Below are 15,734 nucleotides of genomic sequence, written 5' to 3' on the forward strand. Positions count from 1 at the left end.
GCATGTGCACTAACTTGGGGACAGTCTAACCAATTTGAACCAAATTTGGAACAGCTGTAGTGAATGACACACATGGAAACTTCAGTGGTGCAGTTTGCATCTACCCCAATCCAAGATGGTGGACACATGAACATTTGAGGCACAAGAGATCTAACCTGTGGGCATCGATTTGCACCAAATTTAGTCCAGATGTAGATAAAATGAAAGGAAAATAGGCTGATTCGTTCTTATTAGAACAACTTGTTGAGGTCATTCACACAATCGAAAAATGTGTTCTACCCAGGTTTGGGAGCTGTGTGTACTCCCAATTTTTGATTGTGTGGAAGTAAGGTTAGAGGAAAACCTGGGTAGAAGTGATTGTATGGAAGCAAGGTAGGAGAAAAAGCTACTCAGGTTTTCCTCTAACCTTGCTTCCACACAATCACTTCTACCCAGGTTTTCCTCTAACCTTGCTTCCACACAATCAAAAATTGGGAGTACACACAGTTCCCAAACCCAGGTAGAACACAGTTTTCGATTGTGTGAATGACCTCATTGTGTATCTGAATGGAATTTAGTAGTGCTATTGGGCTGAACTGTTTAATTATTTATTGGCTTATACAAGCTGGGAAATAAAAGATAAAATCTGAAATGAAAAAAAGCAATCAAAATGAAAACCAACCATTTTTGACACAAATTCTTTATTTCATACAGGGGCACTGGATAGTCAGCAGAAAACCAGGCCCCTTCAAAACAGAAATGTAATGTTGAAATTAGAACAGTATAAACATCTGACACAGCTTGGCTGTGTCTTTAAACGTCTCATTACTGACTAAATGCTGCCACTTTTACTTGGGACATTCTAAAAAATTTATTTTATGTATTTGTATCTTGACTCTAGGCCTAACAACAGGCATCCAAGATGGTTAACCATAAGATACAATTGCACACACAACTTTAAAAACCACAACAGTGAGTGATGAAAGGCCTATGGGTGATGGAAAATGATGATGCCAGGTTGGCATCTGTGCTGGGATGCCAACCTGGTTTGGGGTTTTTTTTAGCGCAGATTCTTTGTGGCTGTATATTTAGATATAGTTATTTTTTCATTCTTCCTTTTTGCTTTTCCGCTTTATGTATTGTAATACTAGTTTAACAGGAGCACTTTATTATGGGCCTGCGATTCTTCAGGCTGTTCACACAGACCTCAGTTTGGATGGAAACTCTCTCAGAGTATCAACAATAGAACAGAACACCTAAGACAAGATACAGAACCTTACTAAATAGTAACACATGGAATAGCACCACTTTTTGGTTGGCGGTGTCACATATAAAATCATTACAACTTCCCTCTCCTAAAGTAAGCACCTCACAAATTAAGAATCTTCATAGTCAGCTAGCCAACCATGCTTTTTTTTATTTATTTCCTGCCCTCCCAAATTCTATATTCCAAGGATGGACATGTATCACTGGCAGATGATTCCGAGCGATTTGGGCAGAGTAGATATACACTCTCTGCTACAGACATGTTGTCAATTTTCTAGTGGCTTTGATTCAGAGTTACTAAAAGTTCCTGGCAAAGGCAGGACCGCCTTGAGCAGGAGTAGATGTCTCCCCCACTCCTCCCCCATCAGCTGCAACAGGCTCAAGAGGCTGGTGCTGACCTACCACAGTCATGGTCAGCTCCCCCTGACCCTGGCAGTCGAGGCACACTCATATCCCCCCCCCAGCTGCATTGTCCCCACACCCCTGCTCCTGGCATATAAATAGGAACATAATTGAGCAAGTTTCATGCTTGAAATACTTGGGGGGGGGTTTCCACACATCTGGCACCAGGAAGGCCCGCTGCAGCTATGTCACCCAAAGGGCACAGAGGAGAACTGCTGACTTCCTCAAATTCTTCTGGTCAAGAGGAAGCCACTATATATCTGCAGCCCTCAAACTATTTGAAGCCAAATGTCTGGTACAACTTCTCTATGGAGCCCAACTGGGCCCCTTCTCCAACACGGAGCCTTTGGAGTTCGTCCAGTCTAAATTCCTAAAAGCAATATTCTCTGTGTCTACAATGCTGACTTACAACTGGAGGCAGGCCTGGTGAAAGTGGAGACTACAGTATGGCTACCCATACTCAAATACTGGCTAAGATTATCCTCCCTCCCTATGGGCCTGGCCCCCCTAATGCTGGAGGATGGGTACCAATCCACCTGGAAGTGAAACATGCAGATGCAACTAACATCAGTCGGGCTCCCTGCCCCCCCACCCAATACTCTCCTTGGACCATGAGCAGGCCAGGACGCTTCTCAAACAGTTCATAATGGACACAGAGTTCCAAACTGATCTAAGCAGGGCTCCAAATCGAAAAGTTTAAGATACATAGTGGCACATGCTACATACCTAGTGCAGTTGGGCCCCTAACCACAGAAGCACCTTCACTCACTGCAGCAGCCTTCCATTGGCTGTGTTACATGGGAGATACAAAAAGATCCCCTTCCCAGAATGACTGTGCCCCTGCAACTCTGGACAAGTTGAAACCATTGAGTTTGTCCTCCGACACTACCTATTCTACAGAGACATCTGCAGTACCTTCATTCTCTCTTTACTTACAAGCCAGCTCTACATCTCCCTATTACTCTCTGATTGCAACCCTTTCATAACCCATAGAGCCGGGTCTCACAATTGGTGAGACCTGGTTTTGGAGAGTGAGCGGGGAGAGCGGGCAAAGCCCGCTCTCCCCACACACATGAGCAGAGTGGGAGCCCTGGGTGGCCGGATCAGTTGCCCACATGATTGCCGGCTCTGTGACGGAGCTGGTGAGGGCTGGGGGGAGCGGGGTCCGATTGGCCCCTGGAAGCTTCAGCATGCCCTGCGTGAGGGCACAGGGCATGCTGGCGAGACCCCCGGAGCCGGGAGGTGGCTTTTTGCCTCCCCTCTGGGGATCTCCTTATGATTAGCCATGGTGCAAAGCTGCGCTGTGGCTACTCACGATTTTAAAAAAGGGTTTGCAGAGTGCTCGCTCCGCAAACCCGGTTTTAGGGGCGGGCTACTTGAGCGAGTTACCCGCTCAAGAACCACCAGGCTCGCAGCCGAGCCCGGTGGTTCTTACGTTTGCAGAAAATCAGGCTAGTGGAGGCTAGCCCAATTTTCTGCAATCATGTGAATAGCCTCATAATGTAGCCAAGTTCTGTGCAGAAGCTTACAAAATTTGCTGAGACTTGACTGCTAGTAAGAACTAACCAGCCCATGCCTTCACTGCCACCCCTGCTCTCATCTTACCATTATTTTACTGATAAAATAATGGTAAAATAATAATATTTTACTTACCATTATTTTACTGATACCATTATTTTACTGATACTGACACACAGCTCTCATCTTACCATTATTTTAATTAAATCAACTTCATCATATCTTAATTACATTTTTAACCCTAATTTTTAAACGATTCTATAGCTCTTACAAATGTTTTATAGATTTTATAGAGTTAGCTTTAACTATTTAGCCTCTATGCATCTATTTCTATCAAAACTTCAAATCTCACTTTTAAAAACGTATAGTGTCTCATAGATTTTAGTTCTATGTTCATTTTATATTCTGGCAACAATAAGATTTTAGCATTAATTTCACAGTTACTAAGGCTCTACACACGATTCATGTGTAGAGCTGAAAGGGGGTTTGTAGGGAGAGCAGGCTTGACCTGCTTTCTCCACAGACAATCAGGCAGCCCTCTCTGGGTGACCGGATTGGCCACCCAGAAGATTACTGGCTCTGTCATAGAGCTGGTTGAGGCGGCGAGTTCAGGGGCCTCCCAGCCCCCGGAAGTCCCATAAGGCACTGCGCGAATGTGCCGTGCTTTTAGGAATGCCTCCTGGCACCAGTAGGCTTGTCGTAGCCTCCTGGTCAGGAGTCTATTCATGAGTTGTTGCAGCATGGTGACATACAGCATGGTGACATATGATTAGTTAACCCGCTTTTGGGGTACTCTTGCACCCGAAACCTGGGTTAAGTGGTGGGCTACCCAAGAGGGTTTGCTGCCGCACTGCTGCTGGGAGCTGTGTGGCTCCTGGCAGTTCTCATGCGCAGTGGAAACTGGGCTAAGGGAGCCCTGCCCAGTCTCCACTGCGCATGAGAATGGCCTCACTGTCTTCATAAGCTTGATGACTCTGAACACCATTGTTGTCATGTTTTACCTTATGCTGATCAAAGATCGTAGTAAAGATTGATTGACTGACCCACTGCATTCGTATTTTCTCCCAAAATATTGATGAATCAGTGTCCTGGGACTACAAATGGGCGAGGGTGGTCTTTCTGGATGAGCAAGGAGAGATTGCTAAGTTTCTTCAGCACGGTATAAGGTCCTCTCCAAAAGGACATACACTTTGGATTTCCTCAGGTTGCTTCTTCCAGTTGCGGCACCATACTTTCTCCCCCTCCTGGATAGGGACGTAGCACATTTTGTGTTTAGCAAGTTGTGCCTGGCACTCCCTTTTGTGCCTCATTTGTTGTTCGACATGATTATTTAGCCATCTGTAATAAGCTCAAATCTCCATTAGGCTTCTTTACAATCACTACGGAGGAAACCCAAGGTGATGTTGTCATCCAACATAGGAGTTAACCTTTCCTTCACTGAGGCCTGATATGCCAAAGGAATCCAATGTGGAGGCTGTCTCACTGGTACACTCCCAGGCTTCATTACAATCATATGGTGAACATGGTCATATCTTCCAATCTCTTAACTGGGGTCTGAAAACACACTTGCATATTTCAGGAGTTTCTGTTCCAGGTGTTTTTTTAGCAGCACCATCTACTCGGGCTTCTGTCAGGTCAATGCCCAGTTCTCTTACTGACATAGCAGCAGCACAGTCCTTAACCTACACATCTTGGAGAGGCACTGAGACACCTCTACTGTTCCAAATGACTGATCCTTGGTGAGTTCTATTTCCTCCTCTGTATCTATCTATCTATCTATCTATCTATCTATCTATCTATCTATCATCAAATTTGTAGACCTCTGGGCAGTTGACAACAACATCAAGCAGATCAACAATGAAGGCCTTTAAACAATTTAAAATGGGTAGGCTCTTATTTCAGGGAGCATATTCCAGAGCCCTGGGGCACCCACAGAGAAGCACTAAGAACTAGGTATGTGCACAAATCATTTTTAAAAATTCGATTTGTACCTGAATTGAATCACCCCTGATTTGTTTTGGGTCTGAATCTGCCCCCGCCCCCATCACCCGAGATTTGATTTGTATCCAAATTTTCTGAATCCATATCTGAATTGATTCAGGGGGAAAAAGGGGTTCCAGGGGCAAAAGAGTGGGGTGGGTGGTAGTGCCCAAAGGGTAGAAGCTACCACCCAAATTTCAAAGAAATTGGGCAAAGGGGTGATATTTAAAGCATTTTTGAAGTTGGCACATCTTTAAGCCTTTCCCCATAGGGAATAATGGGGATTTCAGCCTTATAGCTCCACGTAGGGGGTACCAGGGTGGCCCAGAGTGGGTTATGGTGGGTGGTAGTGCCCAACGGGTGCAAGGAAGCTACCACCCATATTTCAAAGAAACTGGGCAAAGGGGTGTTCTTTAATTTATTTGTAATTGGCATGTGTTTGTGGCAGATTCGGGGCATAAAAGGGGTTTTGGTGGCAGAAGAGTGGGTCAGGTGGTAGTGCCCCAAAGGGGGCCTGCCGCCACCTAGATTTCAAATAAATTGGTGAAAGGGGTGATTTAAATTTTTTTCCTGAGGTTTGCACATCTTTAAGTTTCCCCCCATAGGGAATAATGGGGAATTTCAGCAGCCCCATAAGTCCACTGGGGGGCACCAGGGTGCCCCAAGGTGGGTTGTGGTGTAGTGCACATAGGTGCTAACCACCCTGCAAATGACAAGACCATGGGTCACTGGGTTTTGTTGTTTGCAGTGTCTGAGGAGTTCTAAGGATAGATTCTCTGGTAGGAAATGAGAGAATCCACTCAAATTAAACTCAAATTCAAGCTGATTCAGGGGTTCTAAACTTTAAAAAAAATTGCTCACTGCCACGGGACAAGTGGCCTTGCGGGGTGCTAGCATGGCAATGGGGCCATCTCCCTAATCTCCCTCTTGCCCTGTGAGCCAGACCCCAGTCCTACAAAGGCCATTTTGGCCTGTTTGGGGGCCACTTCAGCCCTTTTCCCGCTGGTGGTGGCCATTTTGGAAGCTGCCATGCACGCTCCCTGGCGATTTGCATGACTGGGTCATGACTCAGGCCACACAAATGTCCAGGGAGCATGTGTGGCAGCCTCCAAAGTGTCCACCACCATTAGGGAAAGGACTTGGACTGCCTAAAAATGGGCTGAAATAGAATGGCCCTTGCAGGACCAGGGGGAGTGTGACGGGGGAGAGAGAGACTAAGGAGATCCCCCCTGCAGCTGCACCAGCACACTCTGAGGCCACAAGACCCAAGGCAGTGAGCAATTTTTTTCTAGAACCCCCGAGCCAGCCCCTAGCCAGCTGGGGGGGAGCATTTGGCATGAGGCTGAGCCAAACTGGGGTGAGCCCCCGTGCTGGACCAGTCCATTGGCCCCTCTGCACTGGAGGTGGCCATTTTGGAAGCTTCCACACATGTGCACTGGCCATCTGCATGGCTGTGTCAAATGTCCAGTATTAGGGGGTGTGCATTTTGGAATTTTCTTGTTTCGATTTGTATCTGAATTGAAACACCCCCGTTTTGGTTTGGACCCAAATTTTCTGAATCCAAATCAGCCCTGTTTTGTTTTGTAGCCGAATTTTCCGAATCCAAATCGATTTGGATTTTTAAAAAGGGTCCCAGGGCAAAAAGAATGGGTGGTGGTGGTAGTGTCCAATGGGTGGAAGATACCACCCAAATTTCAAAGGAATTAGGCAAAGGGCTGATTTTTTGTGGATTTTTAAAGTTTACACATCTTTAAGAATTTTCCCATAGGGAATAATGGGGATTCCAGCAAATGTATCACTTCAAATCAAGGGGAAAGGGATGACCCAGAGCGGAGTGTGGTGGGTGGTAGTGCCCAATGGGGGCAAGGAAACTTCCAGAATTATCTCAAAAGAATTAGGAACATAGGAAACTGCCATATACTGAGTCAGACCATTGGTCTATCTAGCTTAGTATTGTCTTCACAGACTGGCAGTGGCTTCTTCAAGGTTGCAGGCAGGAATCTCTCTCAGCCCTATCTTGGAGAAGCCAGGGAGGGAACTTGAAACCTTCTGCTCTTCCCAGAGCGACTTCATCCCCTGAGGGGAATATCGTGCAGTGCTCACACATCAAGTCTCCCATTCATATGCAACCAGGGCAGATGCTGCTTAGCTATGGAGACAAGTCATGCTCAGCCACAAGACCAGTTCTCCTCTCCATTGGGCAAAGGGCTGATCTTTTGTGAATTGTTGAAGTTTACTTGTCTTTTAAGATTTCTCCCATAGGGAATAATGGCGGTTTCAGCAGCCCCATAATTCCACTTGGGGGGCACTGGGGTTGCCCAGAGCGAGGGGTTGTGTAGTGCACATAGGGTGCCAACCACCTGTATACCCACAAGCCCTTGGGGTTCTGGGTTTTGTGTTTCTGAGGTGTTCATTGTAGATTCTCTGGTAGCATATGAGATTTTCAGTGAAAAACAAGAATCCACTCTCATATGCTACCAGAGAATCTACACTCAGAACACCACAGAAGCAACAGAACCCAGCACCCCATGCATTAGCAACCCTTCCCCTGGCCAATGTGGGGTCAGTAAAGAGTGGCAAGAAGCAAAAGAGACAATGGGGAACAAGTAGGGAATTGTCAGCAGGTCAGCCCATGATTTAGGTCACCGATCAGAAGGCTGGAAGGGTGGGAAATTCAAAGAGATGTCAAACACCAAATGGAGACTGACTCAGAGATCACCACAAAATGGAGGTCCGAAACAACAAAACGTTTCGTAGCCGTTTCGTAGCCAGGGACGTTTTGTTTTGTATACAAAACTTTTGGATCTGGAAAATGGGTGTTTTGTTTTGTCTACAAAACATATTAAACAGGCTGTTTTGGGTACAAAATGTTTTGTATCTGAAACATTTTGTACATCCCTATCCAGTATGCATGCATGACGGCCTCCAAAATGGCCACCACCAGCACAGAGGTATGGAATGTGCCAAAAACAAGCTGAAATGGGCCATTTGAGATCGGTGGGATGCTGGCGGCAGAAGGGTAACCTCAGGGGACCACCCCATGGCCACGGCAGCACCCCTCCCACAAAGCCCTGTGATGGTGGTAAGTCTACCATTTTTCATTAAAAAAATGGTAGACTTACCATTTCCCCTCCCCCCCAAACTGGACCTGAACTGGTGTGGACTCAAGTCAGACTAGGCCCAGCTCTAGTGTGCACAGAACCAGACTGGACCCAGTTTGGTTTGAGCTTGGTTCTACTCAAACTGAACTGGGTTTTCTGGTTTTGTTCATATCCCTACTCTCTGGTCACATTTGCACACAATGGGGGACTGCAGTTGGAGGGACCCACAGTTTCCTTACCATTACATCCGTACTCAGCCAACTCTGGTCCTGTCCATAGCACGACCTGAGGTTGCACTGATCTGACACCAGTTTGAACCCTTGGTTTGTAATGAGGTTTGCTGCTCCAAACTGGGAGTCTCCTTTCCACCCAAATGCAGCACTGGAGGCTGCATTCGGTCAGACCGGAATTTAGGGAGGAGGATTCTCCCTCCCTCCCTCCCTCCCTCCCTCCCTAATTGGCTGTGCGGGCTGTCCTTCAAGCAGCCAGATCCCCCGCCTCTCTGCAGACTCCCTGATTGCAGAGTGGATCCTCTCCTGAACATCTGAATGTTGATGGGAGAGTGGTGGAAGGGTGGATGCAGAAACCCGGGTCCATTCGACCCACAGTTCCATGTTACATGTGAATTTGTCCCCCTCCCTCCCTCCCTCCCTCCCTCACATAGACATACACTTACTTCATACTTTCTGTGAGAAGTACACCTGCCTCCACTGACAGTCCAGATCAGCCCCACAATTAGCATATTAGATTTCACTAAATACTGCACATATCTCTATCATTTCTAATAGGCATCCATAAGGGCTAGAAGCTTGCTTTAAAATAAGAAATAAGGCTTGCTTATAATGCAGGACTCCGCTGCAGATACCAATTTCTGCCCTTGAGTGTCAATTTCATGGGGTGCTCAGAATAAGAACAGTCTTTGCTGTTCTTTGCTGTTCCTTGAGCAGAACCTTGTCTTTTATTTCTTTTTTGTATTTATAGCATTTATCTGTGGCTCTGCAGGAGGAAATAATGAAAACTTAATGTGCATCCTATCTCTTCAAGGGTTTTGTTATAATGTGTCTTTGTCTGCCAATTTTTTTTCCTTGCTGAAAGTAGAAAGAGTCACAAACTGCAGTGCATAACCTTGACCCCCACTTTTCTTCACTACAAAACAAGTACCTTTCAAAGTAGCTTTCACTGATGTAGACTGTTGACTGTGATGAACTAATTACTGCCCAGAGAGGATTATACACAGGTTTGTTCCAAATCAGGGCTTTCTGGATGTGCTTTACTGAGCTTCATCTCATTGGCTTTACATTTTGTGTAACTGTGAACTCTCCAAAGCATTGTTCCAAAAAGAATATTTTTTTTTCCTAAAGGAAGGAAGAAAAGATATAACAACCTTTGCTGTGTGTTTGTTAATATTTCATGAATATAAGGTTTGCATTTATTCCGAGCTTTATGAAAAAGGAGAGATGTATAAGGTCATACGTTAGGGAATGTGCAAACATCTTTGCTGCTGTTCTGCTACAGGAAACACTAAGGGAAGAGATTTTGAGATAGGGGTTGATTGTAAAAGGCTTGAGAGTCAATGGGATGCAGCTGCAAGAAAAGGACAATCTGATGTTAGGTGAAATATTTTTAAAAGAGGAGAGGAGCACTTATGCCCATATAGAAAACACAGGCAAGGTTACATCTGCATTAATATTTTGATTTTGGTCACCTGTGTGCTATAAGGGATGCATTTAAAGAGAAATGCAAGGCTGGAATTGGGGGCCAGTATCCTTGGACAGATGCTGAGGCTCAAGTGTCCTAGAATGGCCCATCGATGACCAGAGTTCCCTGCAGCTGCTCCTTCTCTCACAACACTAAAAGCAGGGCCCTTCCAATGAAACTGAGAGGCAGATGTAGGGCAGTCAAAAGGAAGTACTTCTTCACAATGCACATAATTAATCTATGGAATTTACTGCCATAAGATGCAATGATGGCCACCAGCCCAAATGGATTTAAAGGGGAGATCTGACACATTGATGGAGGACATAGGTACTTGCCTTGATTACTTTATGCTATATCCTCCAAGTTCAGAATAAAAGTTGCTGAGGATCAATGGTAGGAGAGCGGACATACCTTCATCCCCTGCTTGTGGGCTTCCTGGAGATGACTGGTTGCTCACTGTGGGCCACCTCCAGCCTCAGAGGCAAGATGCCTCTAAATACAAGTTGCAGGGGAGCAACAGCAGGAGAGATGGCATGCCCTCAACTCCTGCCTGTAGGCTTCCAGTGGCATCTGGTGTGCCACTGTGCGAAACAGGATGCTGGACTAGATAGGCCTTGGTCTGATCCAGCAGGGATCTTCTTCTAATGCTGTTGCCATTTGCCATTCATGTGGGCTGGTAGGTGAGCAGTGCCCAGTGACTACAAAGAACACTCACTTGCCTCCTCTCTCCATCTCCTGGGAGTTATTCACACATGCCTTCATGCTGCGGGGTATCTGAAGAGCGAATCTGCTTTGCAGCAGATTTGTAAGATGTTTAATTTGGGGGATTAAATTGACAGTTCGCATAGCTGCCAGTTCTTCCCTGCACTCCCTGGCAAATCTTTTTCCTGTGTGTTCCCACCTAATTGCTCTGGGATTTTCCTCTAACAAATCACACCACAGAGGAAGAGACAAGGGAGTGGTGTTTTGTTTTGTTTTTTAGTTTGACAGCTAAGAGCAGAAGGACGGCATGATGAGTTGCCAACCTGGATCAAACCGCAGGATGCTTAACCCTTGCCTTTGTGAGTGACTGCTTTCACCACCTCATGTTCTCCACCCACCCACACACCAAATGGAATCAGCTCAGACAAAATAGGGCTCAGGTTACATCCATTCTGCATATCTAAAGCCTATGTAAAACATAGGAAGACAACATTTTACAGTTTGTATTTGTGTTTAACTCAGGAATTTCTCCCTCTCTCTCACCTTCTGGACTCCCTCCACAGAGTATCCCCAATCTGCAACAACACCTCCCCGCCCCCAGCACTTGCAATTGCAAATCACTTAGAGCAAACCATACCCCAAACAGCTGCCAAACTCCTCTTCACTGAGTTTTGAAAAATGCCAATTTACTGGCATGACCACCCCACACATAACAGAAACTGCAGGGCATAACAGAAGCTCCTCCCCGCCAAACATCTGAAACTAGAGGATTTTTTAAAAAGCCAGACATACTTTGGGCTAAGCCAGAATGCACAGCCTCCATTTGGGGGGAAAGAAAGTCTTGTCTGTCCTGGTCCCTGATAGCCCACAGGGACTTGGGGGTAAATCCAGCTAATATGTGGACTGGCACACTCCAATCCAGAGTGGATTTGAAATAAACGCCCTGTCTGCAAAGCATCCTGGCAGTTGCTCTCCCTCCTTGCTGGTCTTGCCTGCCCCAGATACTGAGGTCATTCACACAATCAAAAACCTGGGTTTGGGAGCTGTGTGTACTCCCAATTTTTGATTGTGTGGAAGCAAGGTTAGACGAAACCCTGGCTAGAAGTGATTGTGTGGAAGCAAGGTTAGAGGAAAAGCTACCCAGGTTTTCCTCTAACCTTGCTTCCACACAATCACTTCTAGCCAGGGTTTCGTCTAACCTTGCTTCCACACAATCAAAAATTGGGAGTACACACAGCTCCCAAACCCTGGTTTTTGATTGTGTGAATGACCTCACTGTGTGTTCTGGGAGAATGAGTGATGGTGGCAATGGCAATAAAGAGGAGCCACCATCACACAGGGGAGGCCTTGTGTGCAATTCTGTGTCCCTCTGAACCACCCCAAAATCTGGAACCGACTCAGAAGAAGAAGTACAGAAAACAACACTGAATGATTACACAAACAGGGAATTCCAGAAGAGCTGGCATCTTAGTCTGTCATAGCACAAAGAGACTCTTGAGGCACCTGAGAGATTAATCAGTTTACTGCGGCACTGAGTTTCCAGAGATGAAAGCCCCCATCCAATGACTGGTGTTGTTATGATAAGTGAATTTCCCAGCTCTGCCTGTGCCTTGGAAGTACTCTGTAAAGGAGGGAACATGTTGCTGAGAGTCAGTGCAGACAGAGCTGGGATCTTTCACTCTCTGGTTCAACAATGTTTGCAGAGGAGGACTTGGGGAGTTGCACACAAGCCCTTGTCATTCCTCTGCAGAACCTCCAAACATGCTCACTTTGTTAGGATATCATCCAGTGTGAATAAGACCACTGAATACTGCAGGGCTTATTTCTGAGTAAATGTGATAATACTGGGCTAAAGGTCCTACTGAAACTGAAGAACCAGTACATGATGAAATTAAGCCCCTTTGCTTTCAACAGGACTTAGTCACAACTACCTTTACTAGTTGAAAGCAAAATGCATGCAGCAAAATGTAAGCAAAATGCATACAGTGGGACATGTGTGCCTAAAGATGGGTGGGTTCGGTCCATGTGAAAGCCATATTTATTATTCTAGGGCCCATTTGAAAGCTAGATAGATTGCTCTAATGAAACCCTTAACTGGGAACAGTTTCAGGTACTTTAAAAAAGTCAGAAAACCAGAAGTCACTGTGACGCAAATAAGTCTAAATATAATTATAATGAATAGGTTCATTTGGATTTTTTTTAAAATAAAAAGGTAGATTTCCTTTGCCCTAAAACTGAAACATCCCTAATACAGTGGCATCACCTTGAAAGGAATCAGTATGTCTTGTTGGAATACATTGCTTTTCATTGAAACCTTAATTACAGGAAGTTTATCTCACAGCACAGTACTTATCTGAGACAGACCCTATAGGAGCATGTCAGTCTTAACACAATGTGTCGTGCTTTGTAATGAGCATGGTACAAAAGCTTCCTCAACACGCCCCCCCCACTCCATTCAACCTTACTTCACTGAATAATGGGCACACCTTTTCACATGGAAGCTAAATGCCTTAATACTGTGCAAATAGTGCTGCTGGTAAAGCACTGCAATCAGACCTGAAAGAGAAAAGCATTGTTAAATCTATTTCTGATTAACTGGATCTATAGGCCTAGATTGCAGGCAATGGAGATAGTGTACGTCATTATTTTAAAGCTGGAACTTCATAGTCAACTTATGTTTGAATATGAGCCATTTTTGGAAGGGCGGTATAGAAATCAAATAAATAAACAAATAAATAAATAAATAAATGTTTGAAACCTTGGCCATCACTTCTCCTTTATGAGGCAGAATTTCAGGGGGCTGGACGCACCAAGTCACAAGAAGTCACAAGAGAAGTCAGAAGTCACAAGAAGTCAGAAGTCACAAGGAGGTAGTGGGACACTTTATTTTCTTCCCTCTCTGACTCTCACTTTTTAGCCAGCATTTCAAAACATGAGTTACTGGAACCTCCCATTTATGGCTAGAACATCTCAACAGATGTCTGTCCAGGCTCTACTTGAAGATCTCAAGTGAGGGAGAGCCTGGGTAATGGTTTCCATTGTCACACTGTTCTTACTATTAAGTAGCTTCTCCTTAAGAAACCTCATGCCCTGTAACAGAACATTAGATCTTGTCCTGCCTTCTTGGGCAGCAGAGAACAAATCTTTGCCCTCTTCTATATGATAGCCCTATGGGTCTCTGAAGAATGGTAACTCCTCCAGTCGCCTTGGAGTAGATGCTTCGGATAATAAGGTTATCCTATCACAACATGTATAATTACATGTATAAGATACTACCCCAGGATGTCCAATTTTCTGGTAGCTCCTCTATGGCTGCATACTGACTGATTTGATACACCAAAATGAACAATTTGAAATTTGTTATCATTTTAGCTTTCCAGATGGAGAGCAATGGAAGGTGGCAGGAGATACATTTATGTTTATGTGGAGCTTCTTTCGTCTACAGTTGCCACTGGCTCATCTGGTGACTACTAAGTGAAGGGCCTTGGAATGTGATCCTAGTTGAAATAAGAGCCTCTCCATCTCTGACAGCTTTTAAAAAGGCAGTTAAGACACATGTGTTCACCCAGGCTTTTAATTAGATTTATAGTTTTTAATAGTTCTTAACGGTTTTAACATTGTGTTAAATTGTAAATTGTTTTAATGTTTTAATGATGTTTTAATTCACACTGTTTTTATTGTAAACCGCCCAGAGACATTAGTTTTGGGTGGTATATAAATATGTTAAATAATAACATTTTATTATTACGCACCCTTTTAAGTTTCCATCCCCCCTTCCATTTGTAAAAAAACAGTATTAACCATAGGTTCTTGGTGCAAAAATACAGTAACCACTATCCTACTGCATGCACACATTCAATTCATTTTCCAGTATCCTCTTAACTTATGAGACCCCAGAATAAACAAAGGAATTGACTCCAATGATGCCAGTCCCATTCAGTTAGGGATGTGGTTGAATCAAGTCAGCCCCAATTTGACGTGAATCAATTTGTCTCCACATTTTGTTTTGTCTCCACATTTTCCCCTTGCTTTATTGGCTTTCTGGTACTGGCTTCCACTTCTTTTGAGATCTCCTTGCTTCCTGGTTGTCTTGCTATCATTCAAATCAAGTGTTAGCATAGGCAACTGTGCCCTCGTTGGCTGGAGCTGGGGTGGGAGGTCAAAGGAGGGAGTTTCAAAATTTATAGAAGGGGTTGCTTGAGCAGAGAGCATCATTGCTGTTTTGTGCCTTGGAGGAGAAGGACCAGAGAGAGACTACAGCATCACTGAGAGAGAAGAGGGTGGAGGTTAGGGATCTTCATGAGCCATTGGTGCACCTGCCAGTAGGGCAGGGAGAGGTTCCCTTAAAAAGCAGGTAATGAGCTCCTTACCTGCTTGTCCTTGCCCCGTCGCTTTTCTGTCAGCAGCTCCCACTTTTCAAATGACCATGTGGAACTGTGGCATAGATCGCTGCAGTGCTGTTGGCTGCAGGAGGGGAAAGCACCAAGCCAACAATGGGAAGGGAGGAAACAGGAACAGGGCAGTAGAGCTTTATTAAAGAGTAGATCTTGACATGTTTCGAGTAACAACTCTTCTTCAGGGGACTACAACACATAAACTATAGAAATAAGGATAACACACCCTCCTGTGTGCCTCTAGTACCTATAAAGCCCTGAATGCCTGAGGTCAAGGGCACTTAAAAGAGTGCCTTCTTTGTCATGAATCCTCCTGCCTATTAAGATCATCTGGGGAGATCCGGTTATGGCTACCACCACCAGCTTGTTTGGTGGCTACTTGGGACTGGACCTTCACTATGGTTGCTCCAGGACTCCATAATGCACTCCCTGTTAAAATAAGAGTTTCTCCATCTCGGTTTTGTTTTTTAAAGACCCTTAAGATGCACCTGCTTTCTTAGGCTTTTAATTCTAATTGATTTTATATCATAATAGCATTCATCATTTTATTCTGTTTTATTTTGTATTTTAACTTATGTACATTGCCTAGGAATGCACATGTCAGGTGTATAGAAATACGATAGATAAATAAATAAGTGCCATGATTGCCAGTCTCACATTCTCTAGAGCATCACTTGGGGGTGGGGTGGGGGGG

Source organism: Hemicordylus capensis, chromosome 2, assembly GCF_027244095.1.
Source record: "Hemicordylus capensis ecotype Gifberg chromosome 2, rHemCap1.1.pri, whole genome shotgun sequence".
In the NCBI taxonomy this organism is placed as follows: Eukaryota; Metazoa; Chordata; class Lepidosauria; order Squamata; family Cordylidae; genus Hemicordylus; species Hemicordylus capensis.